Source organism: Dendrobates tinctorius, unplaced genomic scaffold (assembly GCF_039654945.1).
Source record: "Dendrobates tinctorius isolate UK_male_01 unplaced genomic scaffold, ASM3965494v1 ptg000119l, whole genome shotgun sequence".
NCBI lineage: Eukaryota > Metazoa > Chordata > Amphibia > Anura > Dendrobatidae > Dendrobates > Dendrobates tinctorius.
In genome coordinates this window covers 828,744-840,512 of record NW_027361787.1, presented here as the reverse complement: position 1 = coordinate 840,512, position 11,769 = coordinate 828,744, and positions in this window count along the sequence as shown.

The following is an 11,769-nucleotide window of genomic DNA, read 5'->3' as shown; positions in this document are numbered from 1 at the left end:
CTTCTCTCATACACAGACTCAACAGGAAATACAGTCACATGCTCTCCCTGTGTGAGCCTCTGAGAGGTTTTTTTAAACTTTATAAACAGCATACAAAACTAGCAACTAAACACTCATACACCCCCACTCAACAACTACTTATCCTGTTTTTCCCATTGCGGTTCTGAAGTCCACAAACTTGGCTCTTGATAATGGCTTTGTCATACCATCAGCTATCATCTTGTCAGACTCGCAGTAAACAAACTGGAGTACACCACGTTCTACTAAGTCACGTAAGTGGTGATGTTTTACATCAATGTGCTTAGTCCTTGCACTAATCTTCTTACTGCTGGCAAGGTAACTGTTGGTTGAGCTAATGGCTTGCCAAAATCTTCCAAAAGTTGTTTCAACCAAATTACATAAGCATAGGCAGCAGACATATATTCTGCTTCTGTAGAAGATAATGCGGCTGGCACTTGTTTTCTGCTGGACTAAGAAATTGAATTTTCTCCTAACTTGAACATGTAACCACTTGTTGATTTCTGATCACTTGAATCTCCAGCCCAATCTGCATCGACATAACCTCTGAGAGTGAGATCTCCTGATGCAGAAATCTTAACATTAACCTTTGAGTTTCTTTAAGATATTGAAGAATTCTCTTAATTGCATTCCAGTCTCTCTGGCGTGGCTTGCTTACACGTCGACAGAGAATTCCGACTGTGGCTGTGATATCCGGACAAGTTGTGGTTGTTATGTACAGAAGCGCCCCCACTGCTTGTCTGTAACTCTCAGCCTTTGGCTTCTGATATTCCAAACTAGTTTACGATTGTGGAAATTTTAGAGCTTTGGTTAAGAAGAAAACTCCCATCTTCCTCTCTGTGGATTTGGATTCCCAAATAATATGTCACATTTCCAAGGTCCTTAGTCTCAAAGTGCTGGTTGGGAATTTCTCCTAGCTTTGCAAATTCTTTTTCATCTTGATGAGACATGATTACATCGTCTACATATAGGAGAAGATACATCCACTCCTTCGCTACATTTTTCTTAAACAAACATGGATCAGCTTGAGATCTTTTAAATCTTTCATCCATCAAGACTTTGTTCATTTTCGAGTTCCAAGCTCTTGCCGACTGCTTAAGTCCATAGAGAGATTTTTGCATTTTACAAACAAGGTGCTCTTAAACATAATAACATAGTTAGTAAGGCCAAAAAAAGCCATGTGTCCATCCAGTTCAGCCTATATTCCATCAGAATAAATCTCCAGATCTACGTCCTTCTAAAGCACCTATTAACTGTAAGATACAATATTGTTACACTCCAGGAAGACTTCCAGGCCTCTCTTGAACCCCTGGACTGAGATCGCCATCACCACCTCATTAGGCAAGGAATTCTTCACCCTTTTTAATATACTCCTTGGGTTGGCTCATGTACAACTCTTCTTCAATGTCACCATGTATTTTTTGGGGAAAAAATGGTATGTGGTCAGTTTGAGGAGCGCTATGGCAATAGAGCACACTGCAATAAGTAGATAGTGAACAGCCTTTTATTAGACCTCTACGCGTTTCAGCAGCGGATCGCTGCCTTCCTCAGGTGGATTTGTCAATGTCACCATGTAGGAAGGCTGTTTTGATGTCAAAATGTCTCACTGTCATCTGTTGAACTGCAGCTACGGACATTAAAGTTCTGAATGTGGTTTGCTTCACAACTGGAGAAAATGTAGCATCATAATCTTCACCATACTTTTGCGAGTACCCTTTTGCGACCAATCTTGCCTTAAACCGGTGAACGTTACCTTCTGAGTCATATTTGTTTTTGAAGACCCACTTACATCACATCCGATAGCTCTTTTTCCTTGTGGTAGCTCAGTAAGCTCCCATGTCTGGAGTTGGTGAAGGGACGCCATCTCTTCATTAGCAGCATTTATCCACTTCTGCTTCTTGTGGATTGGCAGTTTTTGCATCACTTGCCATGACTGTGGCTCTGGTTCAGGAAGTGTTCTGACCATATAAGAAAAGTGTCTAGCTGGGATACCTTTGTATGGCCTTTCTGATCTCCTGACTGGAGGTTGACTTGGTTTTTCTGTGTCTTCCTTGGTGGCTTCAGAGCTTATCTACACTTCAGTGTTTTCCATTACGTCATCTGGGTTTGGTGATTAAGATTCTTGTTCTTGCTTCTTAGGTTCAACAACTGGTGTAACTTCATGGAATTTGAGCAATTCAGAGTTTTCATCAGTCACTACATCTCTGCTGATTGTTGCTGTGTTGGTCTCTGGGTGTAGGATTCTGTATCCCTTTTGAGTTTCCCTATAGCCCACCAGGACTCCTTGCTTTGCGTGTGCTTCCCACTTGGAAGTTTTTCTTTGGAAACATACACAAATGTTTTGCTTCCAAATATCCTGAGGTGCTTCAGGTTAGGCTTCTCGCAGTTCCACAGCTCATATGGAGTTTTATTTGTGGCTTTGCCTGGCACTCTGTTTTAAAGATGGTAAGCTGTCATGATGGCTTTTACCCAATACATTGTAGGTAGATTCGCATCAAACAACATACTTCTTCCACTTTCACAGAGAGTTCTCTCTGCAATTATTATTATTATACATTTTTATAGCACCATTTATTCCATGGCACTTTACATGTGAAAAGGGGCAAATATAGACAAGTACAATAAACATGAGCAAAACAAGGTGCACACAAGTACAGAAGGAGAGAGGATCCTGCCCGCAAGGGCTCACAGTTTACAGGGGATGGGTGAGGATACACTAGGAGAGGGTAGAGCTGGTCGTGCGGCGGTTCAGTAGACTGAAGATCATTGCAGGTTGTAGGCTTGTCGGAAGTGGTGAGTCTTCAGGTTCTTTTTGAAGGTTTCCATGGTAGGCGAGAGTCTGATGTGATGGAGTAGAGTTCCAGAGTATGGGGGAAGTACGGGAGAAGTCTTGTACGTGGTTGTGAGAAGAAGAGATAAGAGGGGAGTGGAGAAGGAGATCTTGAGAGGATCGAAGGTTGCATGTGGGTAAGTACCGGGAGACCATGTCACAGATGTATGGAGGAGACAGGTTGTGGATGGCTTTTTATGTCATAGTTAGGGTTTTGAACTGGAGCCTGTGGATGATAGGAAGCCAATGAAGGACTTGGCAGAGAGGAGAGGCTGGGGAATAACGTGGAGACAGGTGGATTAGTCGGGAAGCAGAGTATAGGATGGATTGGAGTGGAGCCAGAGGGGAGGTCAGAGAGTTGGAGGTTGCAGTAGTCGAGGCGGGAGATGTTAAGGGCATGCACAAGTGTTTTTGTGGTTTCTTGGTCAAGGAATGCATGGATTCGGGAAATATTTTTGCGTTTGAGACGGCAGGAGGAGGCAAGGATATGTGGCTTGAAAGAGAGGGCAGAGTCAAGAATCACCCAGAGGCACCGAGCATGCGGGACTGTCGAAAGTGAGCAGCCAATGACATTGATGGATAGGTCTGGTGGAGGGGTAGAGTGAGATGGGGGAAAGATTATGAATTCTGTTTTGTCCATGTTCAGTTTTAGAAAGCGAGCGGAGTAGAAAGCTGAAATAGCAGAAAGACATTGTGGGATTTTGGTCAGTAAGGAGGTGAGGTCAGGTCCAGATAGGTAGATCTGCGTGTCATCGGCATAGAGATGATACTGCAAACCGTGAGATTCTATGAGCTGTCCCATGCGGAAGGTGTAGATGGAGAAGAGTAGGGGTCCTAGAACTGAGCCTTGAGGAACACCGACAGGGGGCAAGGTGAGGAGGTGGTGTGGGAGAGGGAGACACCGAATGTTCGGTCTGTTAGATATGATGAGATACAGGTTAGAGCCAAGCCTGTGAAGCCAAGGAGGCAGTGAGTGATAAAAGTTTAGAGGCAGCTAGGGTGGAAGCGTCAATGCGGATGTTGAAGTCACCCATGATGATAGTGGGGATGTCAGCAGAGAGGAAATGAAGTAGCCAGGTGGTGAAGTGGTGGAGATGGCTAGTTCTGGGGGTGGTAGATGACAGCCAGTTGGAGGGGGAGTAGATGCGGATGGAGTGCACCTCAAACGAAGGAAGAGTAGCGGAGAGTGGTAGCGGAATTGGGGTAAAGGAGCAGGTATCGGAGAGGAGCAAGCCAACTCCTCCACCACATTTGTTGCTGGGGCGAGGGGTGTGAGAGAGATCGAGTCCACCATAAAAAAGTGCAGCTGGAGAGGCTGAGTCAGAGGGGGTGAGCCAGGTTTTGGTGATGCCAAGGAAGGAGAGTTTGTTGGTGAAGAAGAGGTCATGGATAAACGACAGTTTATTGCAGACAGAGCGTGCGCTCCATAGTGCTCCAGGTAGAGGGACCGGGGGAGTGGGAGCTGGATGAATGGATATGAGGTTATCATTATTTCGAAAACGTGTAGAAGATCATGGCAGGGTGTTAGAAGTGAGTGTGGGGAAATGTTTAGGAGGGCCAGGATTTGGGGATACGTCACCAGCAGTGAGGAGTAACAGACAGAGCGTTAGAATATGGGAGCAGGATAGGACATGATGTTGCCGTGTATGTCTGTAGAAAAAAGGATTGTATGTGGAGGAACAGTTCTGAGGACGAGGTGAGATGGCTTGGGAGGATGGAGGGGGAAATGACTAGTTCCTTACTAGGTGGGGGGATTACAGGAGTTAGAAAAAAATAGAGTAGTATGGGGGTGAAAGTGGAAAGAAACCAAAACATTGTAGTGGTTATCTATTACATTACCTTAAAGTCAAATTCCAGTCCAATTCTAGTCTAATTCAGAATAGTATAATTAGAAATCTGTAATGTGAAATATGGAATTTGAAACAAGCCTGCTCGGACTATGTCAGACGCATGGCCCTGAATATATCTGTGGCTGAGAGGGATCAGTTGTGAGAGGGGATGTGGGCGTGTGTGGGCAGACCACATGTTCAGAGTTAACCAAAGGTGATAAAAAGGGGGGTGGGACTGCTGTTGTGAATTCTCTTCCTGGGCTCCCTCTGGTGGTTACTGAAGGTAGTGGAGCTTGTCAGATTGGCAAAGGTGTTGTAAGTTCTCTTTCTGGGCTCCCTCTGGTGGTTAATGGAGGTAGTGGAGCGGTCAGATTGACAGAGGCTTGCCACCTGATAATGATGACGATTGGAGATCTGGGATTTCTGACTGGTGTATTTAATACAGCTGACTTCCTTCAATCCCTGCTGGTGATTTTCTTCCTGTCCCTTCTAAGGTCTGATGTCTGATGTCTCTTGCTCTGTTTCTGCATGGTTCAGCTAAGTGGTTTATTTGCTAATCTTTTTGCATTTGATCTGGTTTTGTCTATCTCTGCTTTGTGCGGGTCAGCTTGCTCCTGCTGGGGCTGTGCTGGATCACCGCCCATATGTTACTGCTTGTGTCAGTTTGTTCTGTCCCCTGTTGTATTGGTCTCTTTTTGCTTTGCTTTCAGTATATACCAGAGTGCTGCTATAGTGGGGCGAAGTCGTGTTACTTCAGTGTTTTTGTGCATCAGATGTGTTGGATTTTTCAGGGTTTTTGCGTGATTGCAAACAGTGACTTTCCTTTCCTGTCCTGTCTAGTCAGTTTGGGCCCCATCATTTGCTCAGTCTATTTTCCTGCCTGTGTTTGTGTTTTCATCTTGTCTCACCGACAATATATGTTTGGGGGCAGTCTATTCCTTTTGTGTCTGCTCCGGGGCAGTTTAGATTTTACCTTTCTTGCTTTAGGCTTAGTTAGCTCTCCGGCTGTGCCGAGGCATCTAGGGCTTCGTAGGTATGCCCCACGGCTACTGCTAGTTGTGTGGATAGGATCAGGGGTCTGCAATCCGCTTAGTTACCAACCTCTCTGGTTTTCTGGTGGCTTAGCCTGGTCCTGTTATCCTCGGTGACCCATTCATAACAGACTGCCCACTCAGAGATATGCATGGAAGCCACAAGAGGAATGAAGTACATTATGGATATAAAAAGTAGGGTAAGCAGTGCATACCAGGGATAATAAATGCAATTCACAAACACAATCAAGAGCTGGGAAAAGTTGGGGACATTCAGTGCATACCAGGGATATGCCATTTTGTTCTGGGTTGTATGGAATGGTAGTCTGGAACACAATTCCATCCTTTTTCAAAATGGTTTGCACCTTACCACTTGTATATTCTGTTCCATTATCTGCACACAGGGCTTTTGGCATTCTTCCAAATTTGTTACACTACAGCAAGATATTCTTCAAGTTTCTGTGGAACTTAAAACTTACAGTGAAGCAGGTAGGCGACTGTATATCTGGAGTAGTCATCAATAAATGTGAGAAAATATCTCATCTTGCTTGGAGTTTGAACACTCATTGGACCACATATATCTGTATCAGATCCAGAGGCTGTGCAGATCTAGTGGTGCTTATTTTAGGAAAGGATTTTCTGGACATTTTCCCTTTAAGACAACTAGTGCATGTCAGCATTTCACTGCACTGGTTGATTTCAATGCCATTTGCAAGATAAGCTAGCTTCCTTACTGCTTCTGGGTATCTGTGCCTAAGACGTCTGTGCCGTACATGGATACAGTTCTTATGCAGATCTTGTCTAGCACTGTACACTCATTCTTTGCATTTTAGCTGATACAATTCATGTTGGAGTTTTCCTACTGCAAGAGTGTGACCCTTCTTTTAGATGATGCAGCTGTTATCTCTAAAAGTAACTACATTCCTGTTTTGCATGAGCTTCTTTACTGACAGAAGATTGCTTTCAAGGCTGGGAACATAGAGAACATCCTTTTGTCATGATCCAGGTCAGGGTTTGTTTCTTGTTATTCTCTCCCCGGCCTGGTCATGCGAGGATTAACTTTCTCTGCCTCGTTTTGGGATCTGTTTGGCTATTTCAGTCTGCTGCTGCCTGCAGGAAGTGTCAGTTATAGTTCTAGTGTTTGCTCCCCGTGCTGTGACCCTTTGGTATTTGACCCGGCTTGATCTCTGACCTGTTTGACAGTCTCATGTCTCTGGCATCTCTGCTCCCGACCAGCTCTGACTTCTCTGGCTTGGATCAGACCACATGAATTGCTGTTTCCTCTGGTATTGCATTCCCTGTCCATTACCGACCTGGCTGCTGTGAGTGCATCCTTTTTTCCCTCACCTGCACCCCCTGGTGGAGGTTGCGCGCTACTGCTCTGCAGCAGCATTACACCTTTATTGGGATCTTTCTGCTTTGTGCTGAGGAAACTGGACAGTGGAGGTAGCAGAATCCTATTCCTTCTGAAGTCATATAGTGACCATTCGCTAAGATGACCTTTTCTGATTAGCTTTCATTAAGGTCAGTGAAGAAATCCTTATTATTTGTCATATTGCTGCTTGCACCAGAATCTATGCACCATATAGACTTTGCAGATGGGCTTGTTCTGGCATTAAATGCAGCTTCAGGACATGCAGAATCTTCCTTTACAGCTGTTTTAACCCTTTGTTGACTGTTCTGCTTTTTAAGCTGGCTCATTCTTACTTTTCAAATTCTGCAGTCTACTTTAAGGTGGTCGGGCTTTTTACAGACAAAACATTCATGAGTTTCTCTTAGATTGCTCTTATATTTAGGTAAATCCTGTGTCTTTAATGCTGTTTCTGCTCTGGATTCATTACTGCTGCTTACATGCTGCGTTTTTATCTTGAATTCATCCAAAAGTTTGCCTTTAACATACTCTAGTGTCAGCTCATCATCTGGCCGTGCATCTAGTGCAGTCACAAGTCTGTCATAACTCTCTGGAAGACCACTTAATAGAAATGCAGCAGCATGAAAATCTTTAATTTCTTCTCCAAAACCCCTGAGACGCTCCACAATCTATAGGGTTTTTCTTATATAGTCCTGCATATTACGTCCATCACTTAGCTTAAACTGATGTCAGGAACACCGCACTGCACTTGCTCACTGAGCCAGGGCACGTGTCCTGAGTACAAAGACTGTGCACAAAGATACCTGAGGAGCGGGCAGCAGTGGTGACAATGCATGCTCCAGGACCTGAAGCACGTGACTGCTGGGGGCGTGGCCTAAGCTCCACGGAGCTAGGAGCTGCAGGGAAACTCCTAGAAAGGTAACTACAGGACAATGTTACCAAGGGGCATAGACAGAGACAGAAACCAGATCAAGCCGAGGTCAAAGCACGAGATAGCAATACAGTACCAGTTAGACAGAAAGAATAGTCAGGACGTAGCAATAGATCAGAAAACCAGAACGGGCATTAGACGGTACAATAGGGGTAAACTGTAACGGAGCAACGATAGTCAAGCCAGGAGGTCAGAACCAGAAAAGACAATAGTACAAAAACGAGAGACGGAGTACAGAGTGAAGGAACAAGCCGGGTCATACACGGGAAGCACATAAACAATGCAGAGTACACGCACACCAGGGGTCAGACACACCAGAACAGCAGTATAACTGACAGAGAATGCTAGTATGGAGTGAATATAAATACCCCTCCCAGATCCAAAGAGAGGCCGGCAAAAGCTAACCCTGTCAGAACAGGACATTAACCATGTCCTAACCATGACAGTACCCCCCTCTTAATGGGGGGCCACTGGACCCCCAGGTTTCTCAGGGTACCTGGCATGAAAAGCCCGCACCAGTCGATCAGCGTGCACCGAACTGACCGGAACCCACGATCGATCCTCAACGGAATATCCCTTCCAATGGATAAGGTACTGAAGTCTCCGGCGCACCCACCGCGAATCAATGATGCGTCCTACCTCGTACTACAGTTGACCCTCTACCAACACTGGTGGAGCCACAGATGAGGGATCTTCTCTAACTGTCCCCACCGGTTTTAATAGGGACCTGTGGAAGATGTTAGAGATTTTGAAGGAGGTGGGCAACTGTAATCTGTATGCCACCGGGTTGATCACCTCTACAATCTTGTATGGGCCAATAAATTTGGGGCCCAACTTCATAGAGGGTATTTTAAGTTTAATGTTACGAGTGGACAACCAGACTTTTTCCCCCACTGTCAACGCAGGAACCACCCCCCTCCTCCTGTCTGCAAAATGTTTGAACTTCTTCTGGGCTTTGGAGATGTTCCCCTGTACCTCCTTCCAGAGGGTTTTTAATTGTTGTACCATCCCCTCGGCACCAGGGCAATCCGAATCCATACGGGAAAATTCCCCAAACTGTGGAACAAACCCATAATTGACCAGAAAGGGAGACTTTCCGGTAGACTGATTAATCCGACAGTTGAATGCAAATTCTGCCATGGGTAATACCTCACACCAGTCTTCCTGTCTGGAGGAGGCCAGGCATCTCAGAATCTGCTCCAATGACTGGTTGGTGCGTTCCATTTGTCCGTTAGATTCCGGGTGATAGGCAGAGGAGAATGACAACGTGACCCCCAACTTCATACAAAACGCTCTGCAAAACCTGGCCACAAATTGCACACCCCTGTCCGACACCACGTTCACAGGCACTCCATGCAGTCGAACAATGTGCTGTATAAACAAGCGAGCCAAGGTTTCAGCAGATGGTAACGCAGGTAATGGCACAAAGTGGGCTTGCTTAGAAAATCTATCAACCACTACCCATACCACGGAGTTGCCCTTGGAATGTGGAAGGTTAGTGATAAAGTCCATGGACAGGTGTGTCCATGGTTTATGCGGAATTGGCAAAGGCACCAATTCCCCGGCTGGCCGGACCTGAGAGCTTTTAGAGCGCGCGCACACCCCACAAGTATTCACAAACCTTTTTATATCAGTACCCATAGAGGGCCACCAAAAACCCCTAGCTACTGCCCCCCGGGTAGCTGCAATACCAGGGTGTGCACTTAACACAGAGTCATGAAATTCTTGCAGGAGTGTGGGACGGAATTGTTCGGGTACAAACAATTTACCTGGGGGTTTATTCCTGGGAGCTTGTGCTTGTGCTTCCAGAATCTCTCTCTGTAACTCAGAGGAGATTTCAGCTATAACCACTCCCGGTTGAAGAATGGAGGAAGGAGGTTCTGGAGGGGACACAGAATCAAAACTTCGGGATAAGGCATCTGCCTTTACATTTTTAGACCCTGGTCGGAACGTGATGGTAAATTGAAATCGAGAAAAAAAAAGTGCCCACCGAGCCTGTCTGGGGGTCAACCTCTTAGCAGACTCGATATAGGCCAGGTTTTTATGATCAGTGATGACCATAATGGGATGAGCGGCGCCCTCCAAAAAATGCCTCCATTCTTCGAAGGCCAATTTAACTGCTAACAATTCCCTGTTACCGACATCATAGTTTCTCTCGGCCGAAGAGAACTTCTTAGAGAAAAAGGCACAGGGTTTGAGGTTAGTCAGGGTAGAGGGGCCCTGTGACAATACTGCCCCCACCCCCACCTCCAAAGCGTCGACCTCGACGATAAAATGTCTTGACGAATCGGGTTGTACCAACACAGGGGCTGTAGTAAAACACTTCTTTAATGCCAGGAAGGAATTTTTTGCGGCCACGGACCAATTTTTTACATCTGCCCCTTTAAGAGTGAGGTCCGTCAAGGGTTTCACTACCTGCGAGAACCCTTTAATGAACTTCCTATAATAATTAGCGAAGCCCAGAAATCGCTGCAACCCCTTCAGGTCATGAGGCTGCACCCAATCTGTAATGGCCTGAACCTTCCCTGGATCCATGCGGAATCCCTCCCCGGATACAATTACACCCAGAAAAGACAGTTCTTGCATAAAAAATGAGCACTTCTCCAGCTTAGCATATAAATGGTTCTCCCGGAGTCTCATAAGCACCGTACGCAGATGATGCAAGTGTGACTGACTGTCCTCAGAGTAAATCAAGATGTCATCCAGGTAAATGACTACGTAACGTCCAATCAAGTCAGAAAAAACAACATTAATAAAGTTCTGAAAAACCGCAGGAGCATTAGTGAGGCCAAAGGGCATAACCAGGTTTTCAAACAGTCCCTCAGTTGTCAGGAACGCTGTTTTCCATTCGTCCCCCTCCCGGATCCTTATAAGGTTATAAGCCCCTCGTAGATCGAGCTTAGAAAACCATTTGGCCCCCGTGAGTTGATTAAATAGATCAGGAATCAGCGGGAGAGGGTACGTATTCTTAACAGTAATTTTGTTCAGTTCTCGAAAGTCGAGGCACGGTCGCAACCCACCATCTTTTTTCTTTACAAAGAAAAACCCCGCTGCCATGGGTGAGACCGAGGGCCGAATGTGCCCCTTGCGAAGGCTTTCTTTAATGTACTCTTTCATTGCTTGGCGCTCAGGCCTGGACAAATTAAACAAACGAGCCTTGGGTAATTTGGCTCCAGGTACTAAATCGATAGCACAATCATATGGTCTATGTGGTGGGAGCGCCTCGGCCTCGCTTTCAGAAAACACATCTTTATCGTCTCTCAGGTACTCCGGAATACCCTCCACACCGACAGATGACACAGATACAGATTTTATCGGATTGACAAAAGGAACCGGGTTACAACACAGACCATTATCATTACATCCCCAACGGGTGATCTCCCCCTTCACCCAATCAATAAGAGGATTGTGGCGTTGCAACCAGGGCATTCCCAATACCAGTCCTGCAGGCAAATTATTCATAACAAAACAACTTAAATTTTCCACATGAGTGGAACCCACTTTCATAGAAAAAACTTCAGACATAAAACAAATTCCATCCAGGGTAAGAGGGGATGAATCCACAGCCACAATTTTAACAGGGTCTTTTAACCTGACTGTCCCTATCTTATTAAGAGTCATAACTTGGGCATCAATCAGATTAATGGAGGAACCACAGTCAACAAAGGCGGTGGTCATAACAGGACCGCCAGCAATTTCCAATTCAACCTGGAGGACCATTTTTGTACGTGAGAAAAAATGTACCTGGGAGTCTGGAC